Source organism: Lycorma delicatula, chromosome 3, assembly GCF_047948215.1.
Source record: "Lycorma delicatula isolate Av1 chromosome 3, ASM4794821v1, whole genome shotgun sequence".
In the NCBI taxonomy this organism is placed as follows: domain Eukaryota; kingdom Metazoa; phylum Arthropoda; class Insecta; order Hemiptera; family Fulgoridae; genus Lycorma; species Lycorma delicatula.
The window spans coordinates 114,622,141-114,649,337 of record NC_134457.1 but is presented as its reverse complement, the minus strand read 5'-3'; the positions used below and the strand labels follow the sequence as shown (position 1 = coordinate 114,649,337).

At 28.7% G+C, this 27,197-nt stretch overlaps 1 protein-coding gene across 5 annotated transcripts in view; it reads right to left on the bottom strand.

Moving 5' to 3' along the window:
* Positions 1 to 26,008, bottom strand: part of LOC142321911 (palmitoyltransferase ZDHHC13-like) — a 260,499-nt gene extending 234,491 nt beyond the window's left edge. For 4 of the 5 annotated variants that reach the window (XM_075360423.1, XM_075360421.1, XM_075360425.1 and 1 more), the window contains exon 1: positions 25,387 to 25,573. The gene's annotated coding sequence lies outside the window, so the exon portion shown is untranslated. Of the gene's footprint in view, positions 1 to 25,386; positions 25,574 to 25,870 lie in introns of those variants that run through there. The other variant, XM_075360422.1, reaches the window with a different exon arrangement.
* Between the last annotated feature and the right edge of the window lie 1,189 nt (positions 26,009 to 27,197).

Below are 27,197 nucleotides of genomic sequence, written 5' to 3'. Positions count from 1 at the left end.
TTCAATAAAATTATCCTAGGTGGTGATAATAAATTAAAAAAAAGACTAATTAAAAATGCTTAAAAATACAAAGATAAAACCATAATTCTAAAAAACCCGTTCTAATTTTCTAGGAAGGGGGTGAAAATAGGTGGCTATTTTTTTTTCTTTTCAAAAGTATTAGAGCTGTCAAATGCAATTGTTAACTTGCGAGATGGATTTAAATTTTAAAAAAGATTTTGAGGGATGGGCAAAAGGTTTTTATAGTGGTTTGAAGGTATCGATGCAAAAAATTTCCATTAAATTTACATCTGACCAAAGATATAGCTAAAAAAATATATGTAGTTATTTTTTGAGGAGCCAATGAACTAAATTCTTTTTGGTAATTTGTTTTCTCGATAAGAACAACTTCAACTTCAACTTCCGTAAGAAAATCCTTTTGCGAAGTGCCCCGGTAAAGGTTTAAGATTTTTTCTGCCAAAACCCCCACCCCTTTTTCCAATTTTTGCAAAAAAATTAATACGTTCTTTCCTCCCAGACGTACCACTCTACAAGCTCTGAAGAAAATCGGTCGACAGCACTAGACCAACCCAACCCTGTGGGTAAGATCAAATGCTGGTCAACATAGGTACAAACGTTAGCCAGACAAAAAAAAAAATCTGTTGTGGACACCACATGACTTCACCGTACGTTTATTAAATTACATATACACATTTTTTAATGTGTAACTTCTGATATTTTTTAATTTTTTTTTTTTTACTGTTATTGAATTATTATTTATTGTAAAGATTTTTTTACAATCAGAGGGCAATACCATGCTCATTATTACTGCAGCTACGAAGAAGACCAAATGTTTTGGATTTTGGGCTATTTTGGACACTTTTCCTCGTCGATTGCAATCAAAAGGGGAAATGCATAACTAGATGTTACAGAAGTCCTAAATCCAAAATTTCAACATCCTACGGCTAATCGTTTTTGAGTTATGCGAGATACTTACGTATATACGTACGTACGTACGTACAGACGTCACGCCGAAACTAGTCAAAATGGATATTTCCGTTGAAATCTGAAAACCGAAATTTTTCGCGATCACAATACTTCGTACAAGTATAAATATATGTAATTGGACTTAACCATGGTACTGGAGAAATAATTCGTATTTCATATTATACAAGATGCATTACTATTTAACCCTTTGAAAATTTTTTCAACATAACTAAACCAATTACTCTAATTTTAAATGAGGACGATCTGAAGATGGTTTTTTTCTTATTTTCGACATAGTTGCTTACAATTATAATGATACGGTAACCGTAATTTTTATGAAATATTCTTAAGATTAGTTGGAAAACTTTGGCAAACTTAGAACAATTAATAATACACATTCCTTCCTTTATTCTAAACAGTTCAAACAAGTTAGAAATCTCTTTGTTGTTTCACTGCATTCCTTCTTCTACCATTATAAAGATGCTGATATCTCCCCTTTACATTTTTTGCAATTTTTTTCCATTCGAGAAAAGTTTTATGTAAGTATTCCTGTCCATATTTATAAATAAAATTAAAAAACAACCGGCTGAGGGTTGCACAACTTTCAATAGACTTAAAAACATATTAAGTAGAACATTATAGTATAAAAGTAAAGAATTATGTAACAAATCTATTCTACTCTCAGTAAAATTTTGAGATATTTGGAAACCGGAAGGTCTTTTTTGATCAGAGAAACGCCAAAATCTGGAAAAAACCCGACATATAAAATCTTAACCGTATTAGCACACATTCTCTAATATTGTATAGCTGTCGAATCTAATTACACAGCAAGTTAAGAAGAATGTCAGCTTTCTGAAATAAAGGATTGTAGATTGTAACTTGTTCGTATTAATCTAAAAGACGTACGTAACAAATTTTCTGCTGATAAGGAGCAATGTACGAGTTTAGATAGTTCGTTGTTTCAGTACAGATAGTGTTTAATTAATTACGCAACACTATCTACCCCGTACTTTCTAATGGTTGTACCGTATACAAAACATCTGAGCATCTACATTAGCGTTGCATTCTATGAAGAGTATGATGTTCACCAAACAAGATACTCACTACGGTAAACAGAGTCAACGTACTATAACTACCGATTATGACCTATATTTCAGTGAGGTTGGTATGTTGATAGGCCAATGTATATTTCGGCACATACCAAAACGGGGAACCACTTTAAACCTCACGCTAATTAATAATCCCTGCTTGTTACTGCTGAGAATGGCAAGCGACTAATGACGGAAATTTCAAAGCTTACGGTCAATACGATTATCGCACATACATACTTAGTAAAAAGTGTGAAATAATTACAAAAATTTAATTCTTTATTAAAGTAAGCTATTTTAACAACAGGAATCATATATCACAATTTTAAAAACAACCACAAATTGGAAAATATTAAAATATTAGAATTTGAACACAATTTATTCTTTCTACAAAAGTGTTTACACTTAAGAATTTCGAAATTAATTTAAAGTAATTTAATTAAAATCTAGGAGGTAAACTTTACGGAATATCTTTCGTACGTGCTGATTTAAATCATAAAAGTAGAGAAAGGAAAGGGTTTACCTTTGCATCATCAGAATTCCAAATCGGTTGAATAGGGTGATTGAATGTAAGAGAGTAACAATAGATAGGTGATATCAAGCAGAAAAGCAATTCTTAACTTTAAAGAGTCAATGGTCACCACCTTAATTCTATTTTTAAATTTAAAAAAAAAAGTTTACTTACATAAAACGTCTTTTATAACACGGGAAGTAAGATGTTCTACCCTATTATTTAGGAATCCTTTTTTCTCTTTTCTTTTACTTAGGCATTTTTTTTATTAAACGTTTTTCAAATTACGATGGTAATCTTAATAAGATTTGTATTTTTTCAAACATTTATAAAAACTGACAAGATCTATTATGAATAAAATTAAGACTATTACTGTTAATTAAGGAGTAAATTTATTTGTTGATTTACAAATATAAATCCGAATATTTCTTTACAACTGAAACGCATGTAAAATACGAGAGATAAGAGGCATCAGTCACGTTGATTTTCTACGAGTAATAATTTCCTTTAATAACTAATCCTTGTGATGAAAGAGTAACTTTAAATATAAAGAACCAGTATTAATATAATATAAAACCTTTATAATAACCTTGAATACAAGGTGCATAACACCTTGTATTCAACTACAAAAGGTGTTATTTGTATAGCTAAATACTACTTGTATTTCGGCGAGAATGTTTATTAGGTACAGAAAGAATAATAAGATTTTCTATTTACTTTTAGACTGTTTTACTTCAATAAAAAAAATCGATTTAAAAAATTTTTTATTTACTGTATTTACATTAATTTTTCAGAAACTCTCTACAAGTTTGTTACTACATCTTCCGCATTTATTAGTCATTTAAAAAAGCTATGGTACTACACACCTAAAAAGATTCGGTGTTTTACGTTACTGGAGTTACAGTTCTGGGAACTGTTTTTATTCTACATCCCAACTCAAATTACATAATACTCCATAATTTGGGCCCCAAAAATTACAACAGGGCTTCTTTTTATTACAAGAGCTGAAGTCCGGGTGAAATCTTTAGCTAGCCGTAATCCGAAAATAAAGCGTTTCCAAACCTATGTTATATGAATTTTTTTCATTATATTTACCAGTAGAACATGTTCTGAAAGTTTCTTCGTGGGACGTATATATAGTAGTTTTTTGGGGGAGAGGGGATGAATATTAAATATACAGTTTGGAAATTTGTGATCTTGGTTAAAAAACTTCAACTTTTGTAAAAAAAAAAAAAAAACTAATGTACAGCCATCCTGAAGATAGATTTTTCGGACTTGGAAGCATGGAAATAACTTTTTTTAGAAGATTTAAAATTTATTGAAATCTATTTTTTTTTTAAATATCTCAACCTAAATCGCTATAGCCGGAAAGTAAAAGATGTAAGATTTCACCAAACAGTGAATAACTGATGACTATTAAAGAAATTCTTACTTTTAAATTATGAAATTCAATTGTAACCACACAATAGGTATGTAATAAGTTTTATAAACGTGATATAAAATAAAATTTAATAAAAAAAATAAAAATAAATCACTTTTTACAAAGTACATACTTAAATTTTAAGAATATTTACAGACTAACGTAAGAAACTGTTGTACATATGTTATATATTGTATAACTTCTAATTTTGTAAGCGTAATTTATACGGATGTATGTTCTTCGTAAGGTTTAAACGAACTGATCCCGACTTCGATGCGGTTTTCTCAAAATGATTTTTTATTTCAAAACGTAAGTTGATAAACATTTGAACATGCGAAATGTGTTTTTTATTTTATATGACTTTCATTTATCACTCGACTGAATTTTGAAGAGAGTTTTCTGAGCAAACAATGTGGCCAGCCATATCAATAACAACCATTCTTTCGCTCAAAAAATTACGGTTCGCTTAATATCTTTATTAAGAAAATTTCATAAAACCTTTTTCTTCGCTCGTAATCTTATTTACGGTTAATAAAAATGGACAATAACCACGAAAAACGGTAAAAATAAATCAACAGAAAAAATTAGGCACTTTGCAAGGTGTAACAAACAAATGGTACGGAAGAGGAATAAGTACAAATGGTAAACGATCGGAATAACAGCTACACTCGACCGTTATCACGGTACTTAATCCTTTCACGCAAACAGGATTCCACGATCGGTACACATTTAACAGCCTAAAAGGAGGGTAAAATGAACGTTTAAACGTGGAATGTTAACAGTTAACAGGGGGTATTTGTTACGATAGAAATGGAACCGAAACGGGCCATGGGCTTAAGACGTGCATTTGATGCATTTTGTTCAGGCAAAGCACATATTAAATAAGATATTAAGAAACGCGTTACGTTTTTCACGTGTAATAAAACACCAATTCCCTCAAAGCAAATTGATCGGCAAATCGACAGCCTCAACGTAAACTTTCGTATATCATATAATATATATATATATATATATATATATAAATAATAAAATGTTTAATATATACATATATAAACTTAAACATACGTAATATAACATTTTATTGTATACTAGGAGACCACGTAATGTTTCGCTATTGCTAGATTTGAGTACAGATATAGATTAGATGAACATTATTGAAAGTTTGATAAAACGATAAAAAACTGAACATTATAGCACTACCTACCGGAATTAATTCAAACCAATTTCTAAACACAGTAGTCGGTTAACTTTTTAACGAAAAGTGCTATGGATGCAAAATCATAATTAATAATAAACATTAAGAAACTTCAAAGTATTACGGAATTTCATAAAATTTAACCTTTCACTCTTTTGTCAGAATGTAAATAAATCAAATTGTCAAAACAGCACTAACAGATTTATTTCAAACTACTCTCTAAATACAGCAGTCGGTTCAAAATACCCCTAACTTTCTTTCTACTGGTAGATCGAGGATTTCAGTAGCTTTAAACCATCTACGGACAACGCGGACCAATTTGAAAAAAGCCACGCGTCAATCGGTCCAGTAGTTTTTTAGTCTATAGCGGTTACACATACGAGCATTGCCTTTTATATCTATAGAAGAAGAAAGTCTGTATATTTATTTCTTTGTTTCGTAAATATCTCGACCCCGGCACCACCTAGCGGTTTAAACTAATTCAGAAACCTTCGCGGGCGTGCGCACAACTCATTAAAGTTTCATGGCAATCGGATGAATGGTAAAGGAAAGCGTACAGGAAAAACATTCATTTTTATATATGTAGATGAATCATGTAGACCGATATTTAGGCAATTAAAATTTTTAACCTTTCTTGTACTGATATTTATGAATGGAAAGAACAGATACTTCTTAAAAAAAAACAAAAAAAAACAACAATATCCGTCTCTGCCAAGCCAGATAACAATAGTGTTCTCGTGTTAGCTCGACACAATACTTCGGCTTAACAGAAAAGCCCAACAATTATTTAATAGAATTTTTAAATAATACTAATAAAAAAAAATAAAATAATAAAAAAGAAGACCGACCTTTCTTTATTTTATTTTGTTTCCGTTTGAAAAAGCACAAACTTATTCTAATACTAAATTTTATAAACCAAATCTTTGATTAATAAAAAAAATAGTTACATGTCAAAAACACACTACGATAAAAAATAAAAATTCAATACTTGGAAAAATCCGTCATGTTAAATCAACAATAAATTCCAGATATACAGAAACGTCAACGTTCCAACTTGCACCATCATAATGAACTACGTTTCTAAATTTTCCCGCTGATTTTTTTGAAATAAAATGAGGGTTAAACTCAAGGACGAGTAAACCAATCGGCATCAAATTTTCATCTGAATAACTTCAGATACACCACAGCTTATCTAAATTTCAATGAAATTGATTAGTAATTTTGGAAATTTTAGTCATAGCATTTTATACATAGGCTTATATATATGAACTAGCATTCCCAACTCGCGGCTGGCAGTTCCCGTCTAGCAAGGGTCTTTGCCCCCTGGACTCTCTGTGTTCATTAAATTCATTTGTGAGAATAAATTATGATAAATAAGTATTAAAGCCTGTTCAGTTTATAAGCAATATCAGTGTATTGTAATTTCTCCAGAGCAGCAGTCTGGTCAGTATAGGATCCAAAAGGAATACTGCGGATTTCAAAATAGTTGGCTTTCATCATAAAAACACCGTGTTGTCATTTTGTTTTTTATTTTATGTTTTTTAACCAAGTAACCGGAGGCAGGTATAACCAGTACAATAACAGTGGCAGTAGCTGTGTTGGTTGAACTACTGCGCAGTACAGCTTCGCAGTACAGCTTCGCACCCCTTAACCAAAAAAAAAAAAATCGAAAATTGTTTTTAGATATTCATCTTTGCAAGCAAAAATCTACTGATATCTTGTTTAGTACAGTCGGTAACGGGGAAAATTTGCAATTCTTCAAAATATTACTATTCTTTACCACTTTCAAGATCATATATCGAAAAATCAAGAAATTATTATTCACACAAAGATTACAGGGAAAATATTAAAGTTGATATCTTCATTTGTTAGCCCTCCGGGCTGGTCTAGTGGTTAGCTCATCATCTCAAATCAGCCGATTTCAAAGTCGAGAGTTCTAAAGTTTAAATCCTAGTACAGGGAGTTACTTATACCGATTTGAATACTAGATCGTGGATACCGGTGTTCTTTGGTGGTTGGGTTTAAATTAACCCCACATCTTAGGAATGGTCAACCTGAGACTGTACAAGACTACACTTCATTTATATTCATACATATCATCCTCATTCATCCTCTGAAGTAATACCTTAAGGTGGTTTCGGAGGCTAAACAGAAAAAATAATATCTTCATCTGTAAAAAAATTAGAAACTCGGAATTTCAAAAACGCTTTCTTCGTATGCACTTACACCGTAAGAAGAACATGAATACAAATTTTCATCATTTTATCTTTAGTTTTTGCTGGACATTGATGAATCAGTCAGGACAAGTGGCTTTATATAATATATATAAATATAGTATTTTTTTACTATTCTTTAAATATTTTTTTTTCTACGAAATGCGACAAGTTTTTTAAGAGACTTAAAAAGAAAAAAATTTTTGAAATCACACAGTATGTAATTTTTTTAAACCGTCGAGCTCTACAATTCATCAAAATTGTTTCATTTTGATGCTTCCTATTTTGTAACGAAAAGTTCCCCAAGTGGTTCGGAAATAAGTTTTTTCTCACCTACAAAGGATTGCAAAATTTTCCCAGCGTGTACCTTACATTCAACAAACTTTTATAGTGGAGATAATAGAATAAGATTTAATTGTAAAGTAAGATTTATTTAATTTTAAATAAAAATTATAAATATTCAGATTTACAGCTTCAAAAAACAAACAATATTTACTGATATGTTGATAATAAATAATATTTAAATAAAATAGTATATCAGTATATATTATACGAGTAATATATATACCATTGTGTTGAAATGAAGAGAAGAGTAAATAGTAAAAAAGATACAACAAATCTGTGAATAAATTTGGAAAACTGAAAAGATTCCGGAAAAATGGAAAAGCGTCCTCATACACCCTCTGCACAAAAAAGGAGACAAAACAGACAGCAATAATTATAGGGGAACCTCCCTCCTATCAGTAGCATACAAAATTTTACCAAAGGCCCTCCAATATAGAATCAACCTTAAGAGCATTATAAGGCTTAGAGTGATAATCGGTTAAATACATTATTTAAAATTTTAGAAAAAATTGGCATAGACAGAAAAGACTCGCAAAATTAAGTTAAAAACTTTAACATGTATAACCTCCAAAGTTAACCACGGGGATGGACTATCACCAACGCTTTTTATAACATTGTACTGGAAAAAATCATTAGGGAATGGCGGAAACTACTAGAGATATCGAACAGTAGACTGCCTGGCAGTTACTAATGACTGTATAAAAACTGGACTACAATACTTATTTCACAAAACAGAACATATGGAATGGAAACACAATGAAAAATATCATTGTAAAACAGCTTCAAGTATCTTGGAGAATGGTTTCAACGAAACGGACTGAATAAAAACACAATACAAAACACGCACAACACAAAAACGGCAATACAAACACGCATTAGGAAAATGGAAAAACAAGAAAACGGTACAACAAAAAACGTTCATCCATACAAGCGAAGATTACAACATTACAACATGATCATCAAGCCAGAAGGACTATACGAAGAAGAGGTGGTGAAATCAGAGGTGGTAATCAGAAGTGATCTGGTGGAAATGGGCATTCTGGAAGAAGAGGTGGTGGACATATAGTTGACACATGCCATATACAGATATATCTAACAGATAAAGTAATAATTATTTATACATATATATAAAAACCAAAACACATGATCCAGAAACACAACAGATTGGGTTAAGGTAATCAGAAGTGATCTGGTGGAAATGGGCATTCTGGAAGAAGAGGTGGTGGACATATAGTTGACACATGCCATATACAGATATATCTAACAGATAAAGTAATAATTATTTATACATATATAAGAATGTTTAACCGTGGACAAAAAAGGGGATACTAAGGAGATCGAAAACTGGGAACGAAGAATACTACGGAAAATTTTAGGACCACGGAAAAACAAAAAAGGAGATTGGTGATTACGGAACAACGAGAACTTTACCGGAAAACGGAAACTTTCACAACGTCGGTAAAAAAACAAAGATTTAAATTTTATAGACTCCTAAAGAGGATGGATACAGACAGGCTGACGAAATTGATCCAGAAACACAACAGATTGGGTTAAGGTAATCAGAAGTGATCTGGTGGAAATGGGCATTCTGGAAGAAGAGGTGGTGGACATATAGTTGACACATGCCATATACAGATATATCTAACAGATAAAGTAATAATTATTTATACATATATATAAAAACCAAAACACATGATCCAGAAACACAACAGATTGGGTTAAGGTAATCAGAAGTGATCTGGTGGAAATGGGCATTCTGGAAGAAGAGGTGGTGGACATATAGTTGACACATGCCATATACAGATATATCTAACAGATAAAGTAATAATTATTTATACATATATATAAAAACCAAAACACATGATCCAGAAACACAACAGATTGGGTTAAGGTAATCAGAAGTGATCTGGTGGAAATGGGCATTCTGGAAGAAGAGGTGGTGGACATATAGTTGACACATGCCATATACAGATATATCTAACAGATAAAGTAATAATTATTTATACATATATATATAAGAACCAAAACACATGATCCAGAAACACAACAGATTGGGTTAAGGTAATCAGAAGTGATCTGGTGGAAATTGGCATTCTGGAAGAAGAGGTGGTTGACATACAGTTGACACATGCCATATACAGATATATCTAACAGATAAAGTAATAATTATTTATACATATATATAAAAACCATATCTAAGAAGTTACAAACCTATAAGAACAGAACTAACATTAAGTAGATTCCTGTAAATAATAAAATTTATAGACATATTACCCTTTAATAAAAACACAAAATAAAGTAAAATATTTAGAAGTAACATAAAAGCTGTTAAACACGCGGATATATATTGCCTAACTCCAGCCAACCTATCTAGTATTAAGATACTTGTTTGTATTCATCACATGTTGTTATAAACTATTTACTTCCACTCAAACGTTTTTAACACCCCACCCTTCTCTTTCAACAGATAATTTTCACTTCCAATTTTCTCACTTAGTTCCTTTTATTCTTATTAGAACTCTGCTTCTATCAAATGAATTTTTACGTTTATATTATAAAAGTCAAGAGTATAAGTTTGCCAAAAACACAATACCGGTCAAATTGTTAAATAACTTGTACTTACCGGATTCAAATAAAAACTGTCTGTATAAAGAGACTTTGTTTCAATAACCTCATTACTGAACCTGCAAACATGTTCTTTACCAATTACGTTAATCATCATCAAGTGGAGACAGATTGGTATTTAATGCCTCTCCTCTTAAGTCTATAACCCATAGAAGGGTAATGTACACCGAATGGGAAAGTTCCAGACGTAACTAAACATTTCTACTGAATCTATGTTAAATTGGTAATAATGTAGACGTGTTTCTTGCAATGAACTCTTTTTTTCTCTAGAACATAATCCTGTGTATGTCAGTTACAGATAACATCTCCCAGGCCATAACTAGATAAAAAACAAGAAATTCATTGCCATAAAATGTGCAAAGCTAATAGAAACCGAATAAAAACCAAAACGTTCATTTATTACTTTATAATTATAACTAGATACGTCCAGTACTCCTTTCTAATTATATAATCAAAATACTTATAAATATGCATTTTATTATATTTTATGGCAAATAACTATAAATGTTATTATTGTTCAAAACTGCATTAAAAATAAATTTACAACGCTACATTTTGAACCGAAGCTAAGTAAAATATATCCACGCTTAATATTTTCAAATTTCTACGATAACTACAAAAAAAGGGATACATTTTCAAAGAATTTATGTTGAGCCAGTCCGTAAATATTAATCAAAATAAAAAGCCAACACATGTAATGTGTACATCTTCCAAAATTTATTATGGATTTTTAATGTTTTTTTTTTGACTGAAGGAGTCTTAAATTCACAAAATAAAAGCAACAACAAAATTTTGGACAGACTTATATACTTTCCCTTTATAGCTTCTACATAGCAGAAGCAGCCAAGAAAGTAAAAAATAAAATAATTACGGGCTAATTTTTGACACGATTATTATTATTCTAATATTTACTACAAGAGCTGGGTAAGAACACTTAAATGGACTCAGTGAATTAGAGTTCTTTTGATTTATCATAATCTCCTTTTATATAATTAATTTAAATTTATTTTAAACCATCGACAGAAAATAGATACATACATAGAGAAGGTTTATATAACATGTGGTTAGTCTGTCAGCTAAAATTGTAAACAGAAATGAATAAATATAAAAAAAAGAAATATCTCGAACAAAAATTGATAAAAAAAATTATAAAAGTTTTAAAATTTCAATCAACCATCACCATAAGGCAATATTTCATCACAAAATCATGAGAAATAACGTATTTCCACACTCTGGTTATTGTACAGAAAAATAAAATACAACCGCTTGATTTATAGCGATGTATGTGAATATAAGCCACAAAGACTTATCGATTTTCATTAAATACGTGATCCCACGAGCGATAATATATTTCTTCTACTGGCAAAATTAAAAATTTCACAATCACTATGGTCAAATTAAAAAACAGGTTCTTGTTTCGCTCGGTCATTAGCAAAAATTCAATTCTATGTTATGACACTCAGGTCTTAATGTTACATTACGTATTAGTTAAAAATATTAATGAAATAAGCTAAACGAAAAAATTGTTTAAAGATTTAAAAAATTCATTTCTTTCTGTAAAATACATGTTTAAAATTATTTCCCCCTGATGACACCTCATTTAAATAAGATAATGAAAAAACAATTCAAACTGAAGAGATAAAAATTTAAAAAAACATATTAAATTTAAAAAGCGTAGTTTGGGAGGCTTTTATGTAATTTAAAAAAATATTGTCAATATTTATTATTTTTTTAATGAGCTAAAAAAGAATGAGTAAAATTTCCATTAAGTCCATTATTCTTCAAAATATATTACTGCTATCAGTTGAAAAAAATAACATCAGTACGTATGATAAAAACATGTCAGAATGAAATATTTTTTCACTTTAATAATTTGAAAAACATATTGTTCAACAGAACATATATGTCTATGTCTAATGTTACTTTTAAAGCAGGATAAATAAAATAGTATGCTCATACAAATCCTATTATTATCTTGTACTTTTTCCATACTTATTGCTCTAAACTTAATCCTAAAATTTATACTAATTGTTAAACATTATTATACTCATGCTACATTCTGTATATAAGATTTAGTGAACAGTACAAATTTACGGTAAGAAAAATATTCAATAATAATAAAAAATGAAGGAAAAAAAACAAATATGATATTTTTCTAAGTCAAACAACCAGACAGGTTATTACTGTCTGAGAAACATAACCAACAGAATGCTATACTGCTTTAAACTATTAAAAAAAACCTGTAATCTTGATGAAAAGATATAAATAACAAAAATTTTAAAATAAAGTACACAAAAAATACATCTTTAAATAACTAACCATAGCCAGATTCATTCGAGTAACATTGCACTGCAAGTAAAAACAATCTACCAAAGCACTGTGAGATTTTCCCAGCTATTAATAATAAAAATAAAAGGGCCAAAAAACATAAATTTTAAGAAAACTTTTTCTAACAATATTCAAATATAGGTATCAAATCTGCTTAAGCAAAGTTTTCTCTGAATCTAACATCCCCTCAATAAAGGCTAAAATAAGAAAAGAAAAAATACAAAAAAAATTATAAAAATTGATGAACTAAACACCTGATATCCCACTTTTAACACAATCACCATATTTTCCAATTTAAGAAGGCTATTCTAGATATATTTGCCAGAAAAGTAGTATAGGAATAACAGAAAAGTACCCACTAATAAAACAATCTGAATGGTAAATGGATATAAAAATCCATCCCTCAGAAGAATAAAATAGACATAAAAAAATAATAAATTATATAAACAAATCACAAATAATACTATGAACAGACAAAAGGAATACCAAAAATTTAATTAGTGTCTGGACAAGATAAAACTTTTTTTTTTGTTTAAAATTAAAATTTGGAGCGTTCTTTTGAATACATATTTATTGTGTTAATTAATCGGTAGCAACTTGCAACATCTGGGATCAAATAATTTAATAATAGAAGTAAATTTATGGTATGTTAACTTAAAGCATGATCAGAACAGGGGATGTAGAATGTATTGATTGCCGATCTCTGTGGTCGTCTTGAGGTCCTGGGTTTGAATCCCGGCCAGGCATGGAATTTTGCATATGCTAAAAATTTCCGTATTCATACTCCCATGATCAAAATTCCTTGTAAGCTTCTGTGGTGAATTAATTCACCACAGTAAAAAAAAAAAAAAAAACTGCCAACATTTATATGTAGAATTGGATATGCAATAATGATAAAAAAATATATTAATTAAATACAGAAAAATAACTAACTGAATATTTCACAAAAACAGAAGAATAAATAACTCGACATCTACTTTAATTTAAAATGAACAGAATGAAAATAATATCTCTTGAATGAAACCAGAATATAGATCAGCGAATAAACAGAATTGTAAAACAAGAGATATAAAACAGAGAGAAAAGGAAAAAGCGAACAAACCAGCAGGCAGTTTAAATTCAATGAAAAACTAATTAACTGTCGTCACTCTTGCTGGATTTTAAACAAAGTTTACCACTCCTATAACACTGTTCTCTTATTTATGTCAAACAAACAACACGATCACTTGATCAAAGACCAAACACTAATTTAACCACACCACACTGTTTATTAATTTATTCTATTAAATTTCTAATTAATCGATCAAAGTCATCGATTGATTTAATATAATTTTATTTATCATTAATAAGAATTGTTAATAATATAAAGAGTAAGTTATAATAGTTACACTATGTAAAAACCCGCCAAATAGTAGACAGGTTGAACAGTCTAATAGCACTTGGATACTTCCACAAGTCATAAAATTTAAAGGATGTAGTTAAGGTATAGTTATTTTAGGAAGCCCAGGATTGTTAATTCTCGTTGAACTCATTAACTTAAAAGCAGAAAAGCAAAGTTAATATAAGGCAGGATAGGAAATTGGATCTTGCAGCTCATCTCCGAATGAAGTTCCACCTTGTAGCATAGTTCCTCCACCAGATGTTTGGACAAATGGTTTCTATTCTACTTAGGTATTTAAAAACACCGTAAACTTAAGATGGTTAAAAACGTTTTTTGGGAAATCTCCAAAGCTTTTTGGATTGCTCGTTTTAGTATTTGAAAGAAAAGTAAACCTTGTTACAGCTTATAATTAAGTTGATTATTGCAAAAGTTTTCATCAGCAATGTACTATCATACTGGGGGGAAAATCCCAGAAAGAGGAATAATTTGTCCTCTAGATTCTTCATTTACATATATTTTCCATTTTGAGCTAGACCCATACACTTAAGTCTATGCTCAGGTTTTAGGAATATGTAGAGCCAGTTCATACTTGGCGTTACCCTTAATTCATGTCCAAAGATAAGCCAGCTCCTACAGACATGTAATAAATACTTAGTTTCCTTTTCCAAAGACAAAAGAAAAAACACCATGCAATCTGAACATCTATAAAATATTGCTTACAAACACTTCTTTCTATGACCTAATTAAGCTAAATTAGTCATAAGGAAACACAGGCATCGATACTTACTCTGTTAATAAAAATTGTAAATCGAAAACTATAAACCTGACCTAAACTCATATCGGAATGTTTATTTCTATTTTTTTAAGAACAAAGAAAGGAAATTAAAATATCAATTTTATAATAAAAGAAATTTTTTTAAAGGAAATACGTTTATGTCATTACCCAAGTAATATAAATTTAGGAAATCTATGAAATTTGTAGGGAGAGTGTCAGCACCTCCATTCAGTTATTCCAATATCCATAAGCTGAATTACTGAAAAATGGGTTAAAAACAGTCGATTCAAAATCACAGACAACAAAATTTACATTTGTACGGAAGGTAATAATTGTTTTAGAGTGCATAACTTGAAAATAACAGAGTTTGCCTTTCAGAAAAAAATTAAGAATCTACATATCAACCGGTAAAGTTATGCTAATATTATTTTGGGTTATAAAGGTCTAATTTTTTTGATTATTTGGAACAACAACATACAAAACCTGCAATCAGGAGGTTTTGTATGTTGAATTTCTGAATTTCTCTCAAAAGATGTAATTCTTCTCTCTGCTCCATACTGCTCAATAAACACTGGGAGCTATTTAAAGGTTACATTTATGACATGTTGCTAATAAAGTCCCAAACTCATACTAAATCATTTTTTATCTCTCAGAGTTTTTACAAGACACAAAGTTCGGCAACAGCAAGCAAACAGGACAAAAATGTGGTACACGAATGGCTCAGAAATCAAGGTGAAAAATATTTTACTAAAATTATGAGAAAGCTCACAGAAAGATGAAACAACGTGCCTAAGTTAGGGATTATGTTAAAAGTACATTAGTATAATTAATTATAAGCATTAGTAATGTAACTTTTCTACAGTCTTTTCCCTCTTTAATTACTGAACAACCCTTCAAATAAGAGTACATAGCTTTCTATAATTTCTGATCATCTATACATTTATAATTTCAACATATTAGTAATATTTACATTATACACTCTCAATTACAACTATTTATATACCAAATAAAGTTTCTGAGAACTACTAAACATTAGCAAAGATTATAATCAGCTGCAAATACAGAAACAACTCATTGAGGAAGACATGAAAGATAAGTAGATAGCTCAGATAATATAACACAGACATGTGAAAAGAAGAGATAACGATAAAACCTGTAACTTAACGGAAGGAATGATACTTTAAAAAAAAAAATATCAAAAGGTATATAAAGTTGGAAGTGAGAAGCAATAGAGAAAACACAAGAGTAACTTGGGATGCATTAAGATGAAATAAAAAAAAAAACAAAAGTGGAGGAGACCTTAGTAAACACTCAAGATCCAGGAATAAGAATAGAAGAAAGTACTTTTAGATGTAAAACTAAATATTTTAATATTTGTCTTTACTTATATCTATGCCATTTATATTGAATATATTTTTTTACGTACTATTTATGTAGATTGTGCCAATCTACTTTGGCAATATTCCTGAATTCACCCATTCTTACTAATTTTAATTCGAAAACAATAAAATTCTTTGATTTTTGATTTATTACATTCTTATATCTTAATATTAACTTCCATTATATTCTGCTTTTCAAAAAAATGTTTATAAATTTTTAGGTGTGCCAATTGATAAGTTTTTCAAATGGACAGAAGAGTGATATCTGTACTGTGATAAAATAGCTTATAAACTAATTATCAGGACTTAACATTCCTGATTTCTGTTTACTACAATTGTCGATTTGTTAAAGGGATTTGCTCAGAGGTTGTAGGAACAGTATGTTCATAAGTTTGATCCTCCAAAAATCCAGAAATTCACTATACGAAACCAACTGGGACTTCATTATAAAGCAGATACAAAAGCATATGCCAAGTTTTCTAAACTCATCTTGACAGGCTGTACATCTCAAGTATAAAAATTGTTTTCCCTGAAGACGTTATTAAGCCACCTGCAAGGTATCAAAGGAAAACATTCCTAGAATTTACATACTGCTTTCCTTACTCCTAAACTTTTGTGACAGTGAAAGTACCAATATAAAATTAAATTAAATTTTCAGCCAGATTCACTTTCTAGAAAGTTTTGTCCGAAATAATTTTAACAAAGAATTTTTCTTACTTATTTATTTTTTCTTCCAAAAAAACAAAAACATAATTGATAGCATTAAAAAAAGATTTTTAACGTAGATAAGATTTATGAAAATACCACGCCGATCCCAATTTTACTTTTTAATGAATTTAATAAGTTTTTAAAATTGAAAATCTTGCTTGATAAAACTTAAAAGAAGAAAATTAAATAATTTGATCATATTTACCACAAATTATTAACAAAAAATAAATGAAATAAATATAAAGGCCATATATATAAGACCAAGTTTTATAAAAATATATATAAAACGAGACCTATAAAAAGAACACTCGTAAAATTAATTCAACCGAAATTAATAACCAAATTTACAAGACTCTTTGATGTAACTTGATGAAAATGTATAAATTATGAAGAGAAATAGAAGATTTACTGAAACTGAAGTAAATAATTTTATAAGAGAAACAATACTCGATACCAACATTTATTTTTCTTTGAAAATCCTGCCTCGATTGCACATTTTCTCCATTATTATTTCTGTAATACAATTATTAAACACTTTCTTTTAAAAAAAAAATTTATATCACTGATATTAACAATAACCCAACTTAGAAATATTCACAAGATGAATGTTAGTTTTTAGAATTATATATAAGTAATGTGAAACAACAACCATTTGAACAAAACAATTCATCATAACACATGTTAGTAATTCACAGTCGAGATTTACCGTTAAATGCACCGTATTTATGAACAATGGAGAGAACATGCGACTGTAAAAGGTGGGATGGGAGATATTTGGAACAAAGCCAACCAACCAAACAAGACCGATTCTGAAAGGATTATACCAACCATCATCTAAAGTTGAAGTACACTCTAATTGAAACAACGAAAAATGTATTATAGAAATACAAAAATATTATAAATATAATTTCCCTAAAGCCTACATTCCCTTTAACGAAGATAAAATATAAATATGTACCTATTTTCTTAATTAAAAAGTAAATCTGGTTAAATCTATATAATAAAAAACAGTAACAAACCTTAATATGAATAAATTATAGTGAAAAAGGCTTAAGAATGGATCAATCCATTTCAAGTGTCCTAAAAACATAACTGGTTACTTAACCAATGCGCTTGTTTCCTACATGTTTCAGAACCTTAAAACTAATTTTTTTAAATTTATTTAATTAATTTACCTATGGTGGCCAATTTTATTACAGTGCACTCACTTATTTTTGTGATTGTAAGGATTTATGGAAACCTTTACAATCACAAAATATGAATAAATTGCTTTTTTTCATCCTTCCAGGACTAATAGTTTTTTAGTTATGATTTTTTCCGTAAACCCTTACAATCACAAAAATAGGTGTGTGGATCATAACAAAAATGGTCACCACAGATAAACTGCTCAAATAAAAGATTTTTTAAAAACAATAGTTTTAAGGTCCTGAGACATGTAGGAAACAGGTGGATAGGTTTCATTTTTTTTGAATTGGTCACTCTTGGGTGACAAATGAATTGACCCTAATTCAACTTTATACATTTTACTCTTGCTAGTATTTTTTTTAATATAGATACCTCCTACCTCAAATAATTTAATGAACTATGTAATTGCTCTTAGTTTGCAATTTACTTTATTTTTTTTTGTTGGCTGAACAACTACAGTAGCTCTGCCCAAAAAATAAAAAAATAACAAAATGCCTTAACATAATTAAATGAAATTTCTTTTTAATAAACACTGGTAAAATTATAACCACAAAATTGCATAAAAAAAATTTTAAAAATCACAAAATTCAACAGAAGTAAGTAAACAACAAGGAAGTATAAAAGGACTACAAAAACAGAAAAAAAAAATTATATCAAGACTCTTGGAAAAATTTACAAAAACATTAGCAAAAAAAGCCACTAAAAATATATGTAAAAATTATGGAATTGTAGTGTCTCTACCTACCATCCCGAAGATTCTCGATTCAAAACCTGGACAAGCTTGGCATTTTTCATACACTAGGAAATTCACTTTATAAAAAAAAAAAATTGGGAAATGTTTAGGTGTAAAAAAACAATGTAGCAGCATAAATGCATAAAATGTTGTAAAAATTTTTCAAAATTTCTAGAAAATTGTGCTAAATGTTAGTAACAGGTTACACAAATGACACCACATCATATTCAAGTGTTTAAAATTCAAGTTAAAAATAAAATTATTAGAAACTTTTAAAACCGATGGACATCTTTCAACAAACCATAAAGATAAAATGATCAGATGTATTCATATAAGCCAGTATTATCATATACTATTCTGATTGCTGATGTACGAGCATAAAAAAAAAACAAAACAGATTGTTACTGAATTTCTAAAAATGTGATGAACCAGTAGCAAACCTGATTTAAATTTCTTAAAATTAATAATAATAACTGAAGAATCTTATATCTGTAGCTTCAATAAAAAACAAAAATCCAATCATTGCAATGAAACAGCTGTATGATCCAAGAAAACTCAAAATAGCAAGATATAGACAAAAATTTATGTTTGTTATTATGAGGACATGACCTTCGTAAGTAATAAGATCCAAAAATATTTCTAGAAATGCCATGGATTTAAGTACTAGCTGCAGGTCATGCATAAGGCACACCTCCGCGGGTAGATCCTTTGGGCAGGTTGCCCTGGAGGGTGGAGTCTAATAATGGGATTTTAAATGCACTGTAAAGGGTTAAAAGTAATCTTCAGAAGTATTACAATGTATCACTTAATAGCTGATGTGAATAAAACATATTCATGAGCATTTTCCAAACAGTTTGAAGTAATAATTTATTTTTTGTAAAAATGATATTTTTGTTACAGAAAGATAAATATTTCTGTAACATTGATCAAAAGAAATGCAAAAGATTTATTGAGCATAATGATGAAATATGGTTTAACAATTTAAAAAGCCTACAAAATGAACTTCTTACATATACAGAAATACGGTTTCAGATATTTTTTTGATGTATTTTGCAGTTTTTTTTTCACTAGTGCTAAAAATTATTTTTTTAAATATTGTAATTCTTTATTAACAAACAAAACAAAAATCTATAAAATGGTTTTTGTAGTAAGCCTTGCCTTACCAATGTTCTATTATAAAATAGAACATTACCAATAAAAAAAAAAATAATAAAAAAATATGAGTCTGTGCACTAAAAACAGCTGCATATTTATTTAAATAGTATAATTTAATTGAAAACCATATATCAACTATCAACCCAAAACTGTGTGTAGAATAAACCTACACATTACATTCATGAATGTAAATGTTTGTGAAACTGTATTTATGTATACATAATATAATGTACACAAGCTGGTATTTGTAAATGTTTGAGAACCTCAGTTGTGGTGCTGATAGATGTTGAATTTCACAATCTATAATGACTTCCACACAACCTAATCAAAACCACAGCACAAACTTAAATGAAATTTTCAGTCAAGTCAGTTAAGCAGAAACTGTTTTAAAGCAGTTAGATAATGTCTACTACAATAGATTAAATGATATAGACTAAAAACAAATTTAATAAAGAAGCTTACAATAATGGAATAAATCATTTATAAATAAACATGTTATTTCTACTTTTCTGGTTATAGTGACATATGGTTCTATAACACTATGGGAAAATATATAGAGATTAAAAAAAATTGATATCTTTTTAAGTTTTGTGCTTTAAGGAGACACTGACTTTATCCATGTCTTTACTGGTACATGGAGGTACTAAAGATATTCTGATTTAAATAATTTGGAATGCATATTTTTTGATACAACAACTCATCCCTTCAGAGCAGATATTTACTTTGTGTAGTGTAATATAAAATACCTCTAAAAGATATGTAGTGTTTAATAGAGGCTTATGATTTTCTATGACGTGCCTAGCTGTATGGGTGAATAATGAAAAGACCTATTTAAATGTCAAACATTAGCATAATTAAAGTATCATCACATTTTGTAATTCATAAACTCTTCTGATTAATTTTACAGATTACATGATAATTTTGTGATTCCAAAATCACAATCTTTAAATTTTCATTCTTGAGTAATAAAGTTTTCTTAAGGTATTTAATTTAAATCTCAGTATTTAATGTTTTATTTATTTCAGCTGTTTTATTTCTACTTTACTTTACTAGAATCAAACTTCAAAACTGTTTATATACCTATAGGTATTCAAGAATAGAACATGCTTTAATTTATCTTGGTTATTTATAGAGAAATTTTGTTTCAATATTACTTTAATAAAGCACTTTGTAATCATGAAATGTAGAGTATAGTGTTCAAACTACTGCTTTGATGCATGTTCATTCTGTGATCTAATAATATCTTAAGAGTAGTTTGTAAAAGATATTTAATTAATTTTCTTATAATTTTATATTACTTTATCTATATTTTTAAATAATTTAAAACTTGTCATTTCTGTGTAATTTGTTGTAATGTGTATATTTTAATGTTATTGTAAGTAATTTTGTTCATATAAATTATCTTTTCTTTTTAAGTTTAAAATAGAACTTTTTAAATACTTCATCTTATCAGATATTTAATTATTCTATCAAACACCAGTTTCTTGTTGCCAGTAGCAAGTATACTTGTTTGTTAAAATAAGTTAGTCTGAACAACAAGGTTATGGAGCCTGTGGCTCTATAATAACAGAATACTTAGTTAAATTTAACGATATCTGTCAAATATGATCCTTTGGATGGTGTGCTGCAAAGTTTCACATGCATGCTTTTAGTTGCTTGTTTGTGCCGATTAAATACGGCAAAATTAGTTTTTACATTTTTCTGAAAAATTGATAAAATTGATGCTCAAAGTGTTATAAAGTACTTTGTTTCAAAAGGTTTAACCTGAATAGAAATATAAAAAGAGGTGCATTCCACTTCGTATCCAGCGTAGTTTAAAAGGATTCTCTCCTTTTATTTTTTATGGTAAAACAGTGAGCTCCTGAATTTAATGTGGTCTTGCATCCGTTCAAGATGATGAACACTCTAAATGTCCAAAAACAGTTGGCTGATGAAATCTATATCACAAATATCCAGAAAATCCAAAATTTTGTGTAAAAGTGGGGCATAAAAAGTAAAAATGGTTAAATCTGCAGCAAAAGTCTTGGCTACGGTTTTTTGAATTCCCAAAGTGTGATGCTCATAGGCTACCTGTGAAAAGGTAGGACCATCACTGGACCAATTGGAGGGTGCTATTCAGGCTAATCATGACACCTGGCCAAAAGGAAGGTGCTCTTTCACCATGATAATGCCTGCACACACATCTGGTTGTTACTCCAAAACTCTATGACTTCAAAGTTCTTCACATGCACTGTATTCATTTGATTTAGCTCCCAGTGACTACTTTCTCTTCCCAAAACTGAAGAATGGCTTGCTTGGATGAAGATTCATTTCAAATGAGATCAAAGTTAAGACAACTGCTTATCTTGCAGAGTTTAACAAATCCCATTATAGAGGTTATTAAAAAGTTGGAAAGTTGGTCTAAATGTATGAAACTGCAAATATATACAACCGAATGACTACATAGAAAAGGTTTTTGAGAATGTCACAAAATGTTGTGTTCTTTTTATCAGGCCGAGAACTTACTTCTTTCGTATAAACTAAAAAGCAATAAAAATAATGCAATAGCCATGTCTCACTCAAATTATTTTAGCCAGTCAGCAAAACTATTTTGATAGATTTTTCACAGTAAAAAATTATTTTAAAATCTGCAATGCAACCGAATAAATAAAACTACAAATAGCTTAGAAAAGTCTAGAATTAAAAGAGCAACAGAACTAAAATGACCAATTCTGCTTTGTCATTAATTTAAAAAAAAAATTTTTTTTTGCAAAAAAAGTTTGAGTCAACTTTTACTACACAATATGGACTAAATGTTTGAAAATGCTCATATACTAACCCTCAAGTCAATTTTCTATATCTCACTATAAAAATTTATTATTTTTTTTATGATTTAATACAAAACAAATTTTGACATAAGCCTAAACAAATGAAAATATCAAGTAATTATTTATATAGGTGAAATAATTCAAACTTATTAACAAGATAATTAACCAAATTAAAATAAAGTCAAAATATTTAATTTTTTCAACATTTAAATTTAACTAAGTATTCTGTTATTATAGAGCCACAGGCTCCATAACCTTGTTATTCAGACTAACTTATTTTAACAAACAAGTATACTCGCTACTGGCAACAAGAAACTGGTGTTTGATAGAATAATTAAATATCTGATAAGATGAAGTATTTAAAAAGTTCTATTTTAAACTTAAAAAGAAAAGATAATTTATATGAACAAAATTACTTACAATAACATTAAAATATACACATTACAACAAATTACACAGAAATGACAAGTTTTAAATTATTTAAAAATATAGATAAAGTAATATAAAATTATAAGAAAATAATTAAATATCTTTTACAAACTACTCTTAAGATATTATTAGATCACAGAATGAACATGCATCAAAGCAGTAGTTTGAACACTATACTCTACATTTCATGATTACAAAGTGCTTTATTAAAGTAATATTGAAACAAAATTTCTCTATAAATAACCAAGATAAATTAAAGCATGTTCTATTCTTGAATACCTATAGGTATATAAACAGTTTTGAAGTTTGATTCTAGTAAAGTAAAGTAGAAATAAAACAGCTGAAATAAATAAAACATTAAATACTGAGATTTAAATTAAATACCTTAAGAAAACTTTATTACTCAAGAATGAAAATTTAAAGATTGTGATTTTGGAATCACAAAATTATCATGTAATCTGTAAAATTAATCAGAAGAGTTTATGAATTACAAAATGTGATGATACTTTAATTATGCTAATGTTTGACATTTAAATAGGTCTTTTCATTATTCACCCATACAGCTAGGCACGTCATAGAAAATCATAAGCCTCTATTAAACACTACATATCTTTTAGAGGTATTTTATATTACACTACACAAAGTAAATATCTGCTCTGAAGGGATGAGTTGTTGTATCAAAAAATATGCATTCCAAATTATTTAAATCAGAATATCTTTAGTACCTCCATGTACTAGTAAAGACATGGATAAAGTCAATGGATAAATTTATAGTGTTTTCAAGTAAATTTTAAAATGGTTGAAGTATTTTTTTTTAATGTTTATAATATTGGACTCAATTGTCATATATATTCATTTCCACTGTGTGTTAGATGACACCTCAAAAATTCAAATAAACCATCAAAAAAAATATTCTAATCGAGCGGAATTAGTAGGCATAATAAGCTAATCAACAGGTCTTGTAATGAATTGAATAATCTGAGAGTAGTAATGAAGTTAGTAAGTTTAATTCAGAATCTAAGAAAGAAAGTTACTACAAATTATACAAAAAAATAAAAGATTAATTGGTAAGGTAAAGAAACACGAAACATTGTTGTCATTGTTCAACCTCCATAGAGTTGTACACATGTAAGACAAATGAAAAAAAAATAAGAAAATTTGGTAATATTCAATCCTAACAATCTAATTTAGAAGTTTTGAAAACTCATTCCACACCTGAACTAAACAAAAGCATCCACCTCCTTATGTAATATTAAGTACAATAATGAAAAAATAAAATAAAATTATATTCTATACCATGTCATTCTAGTGCTTGAAATTAATTTTCTGCGAGAATTTAAATCCAATATGAAAAATTTTCATAAGAGAAAACAGGTTCTGTCATCTAGTTCAGTTTAATAACAAAAGTGAATCAAACTGATTAAAATGTGTCATTTTCAAATAATATGAACATTTTGTTACAGTTGATGGGCAACATTATATTGCTTTTTCTCTCCCTTATGTTCTTTTAAACTCTTAAAAAAAGCAATATAATATCAATGGCAATCAGAATCATTAAAAAATAACATTAAGTCGCCTTATATATAACTAACATTTGTTAACTACTTAGAAATGTGTCAATTTTTTATTTATTAACCTCATCCCCAGGTGTAAGTATCCACATAACAATTGTTAAAGAGATTATGAAATATTATTAATTAAAATTATAAAGATTATGAAAATATACCTTAAATACTTGAAATTACATTATTCATAAGAAAATTTCTAGTGATACTATCTTGGGCAAATTCCTCACTTAATCAGATACGCAGTTTTCACTAGTTAATAATCGAATAAAAATTTTAATTCCATCTCAAATATAACTAATTATAATTACGAATTTTACGTTACGTAGTTTTACTTGTATTATATGTGACCTGTTGATCATGAAAAAGTTGAAAGCAGTTTTGTTTAATCTCTAATGTTACTAAGCAACATTTACAAGAATAAAACAGTCATTATTTGAAGTAAACAACACAAAACTAAAACTGAACTAACAGAGAAGAAGCATCATTAAAACAAGTTCATAAAAGAATAGGTAAAATTTTTGTAATTCAATAGGTCAATTTAGATAACTATTATTTACTAAAATAAGTTATATTACCTATCCAATAAACATCACGATTGCAGAACCGTTTATCAATATCATGAAGGAAATGGATATTAACAAACTCGGTAACCTAAACTTAATCAATTACAATTAGCATTTAAAAAGGAATACAAGTAGTTAGCAACTTAATAGCATAACTGAAATACGAATGTAATCCTACAACGCCGTCTAACGATAACCGGATAACTGTCAAACATATCCACGCTTTCTATGCCTTCTAAATTGTGCGTTAACCCTACCGTATCTATTAAAATTATATTTTGATACGTTTTAATACTACTAACAAGGGATAGAATATTTTAATAAGACAGGCTGTTCATTAGGTTGTAATTGAGGTTATTAATTAGTCTTATTCATACGTTAATTTATTAAAATGTACAGAGTTGTTAAGCTTAAACTACAAATGTTAAGATCTCTTCTTGGTAATAATTAGTGCTAATCGAGTGGACGAAATAGAAATATACGTAATAATACTTACTGTTAATACAAGTATCATAATAATATCAGTTTGAAGAATAAAATTTAGTAGTTAGAAACGCGTGTTCCATTAGTAATGTGTTAAATATATAATATCAAAAAGAATGCGGTTTTGTTCCCTCTAGTTACTTTCAGTGTTACTATTTATTTAAAGTGTTTCATTTCAACTAAATAAAGTCCATTGCACATTATCGCAAAGAACTACAGTTTTATCGTACAGGTACGGTAAATATATATTTTAAATGTATGAACATACTTTTTTAGCCGAAATTCGAGCATTTTTTAAATTTTTCATAAAAAGGTTACGTTATTTATTATAAAAAAACTGCAAGATGAATAAAAAAGATAATACATATTTTAACAAGTATAATCATAAGAATTCTTAATTTTTTAATCACTTGTCGAAATATTTTTATGTTCTGTAAACTCTTTCACGAATTTGTCAGTATTATTAAAAATAAATTAATCACTTAAATGCATATAAATTTTAAAATTCAGTTTACTCTTCAATAAACGTAATTCCAGAAATACTGCACTGATTTTCATAGAATAGTTGTGAATTGACTTGTCTGAAAGACACTCGTGCAATTGTGTGTATCACAGATTTGATAAAAGTGAAGTATTTTCGCATGTAATAGTCTGTGATGATTAATAGTCGCATGAAGTTATGTCTGTGATTCTTAAGACGAAAATTATTTGTAACTCGTTACGACCAGTATCATACAATTATTTTTTTTTTAAATGTAATATACAGAGTGAATACCGCTGTTCCTACAGATTCCTGTTCTTTCAGCCGGAGGGTAGCCCTAATTTATAACTATAAATAAATATTTTCAATAAAAATTGTTTCAAATCTAATTTGTTTCAATTCTTACCCTGGAATTTTTTACTAATAAAACGACATTAACAAAGAGAGTAAATAACAAAAATCTGTTTTCGAAAATTAAGGTAAGGGAACATCCGTTTTATATGCAAATAATCTGTATATAATTTTCGTTAGGTGAATCCTCAGTTATTATTTTTTTTTTTTAGTGCTTAATGTGAAGAATATATGCTGAAAAACGTTTTTTTTTTTTTAGGATAGACGTACTAGTAAATATTTTAAGTGCAGTTATAGTTAATGATTTAAACTGGTTATGTTTGGTTAAAATAATTCTATTCGACAAGATTCATTAAGACAGGTTTTGTCCTTTAACTTGATAAACAATTGGCTGCAAATGAAAAAAAATCGATACAAAAAGTTAATATAAAAATGGCTAACGGATCCCTGAAGTTAAACTGGTTGCCCTACAGTTTATCTTTTGGGTGACTGCCGTTTAACTGTGCGC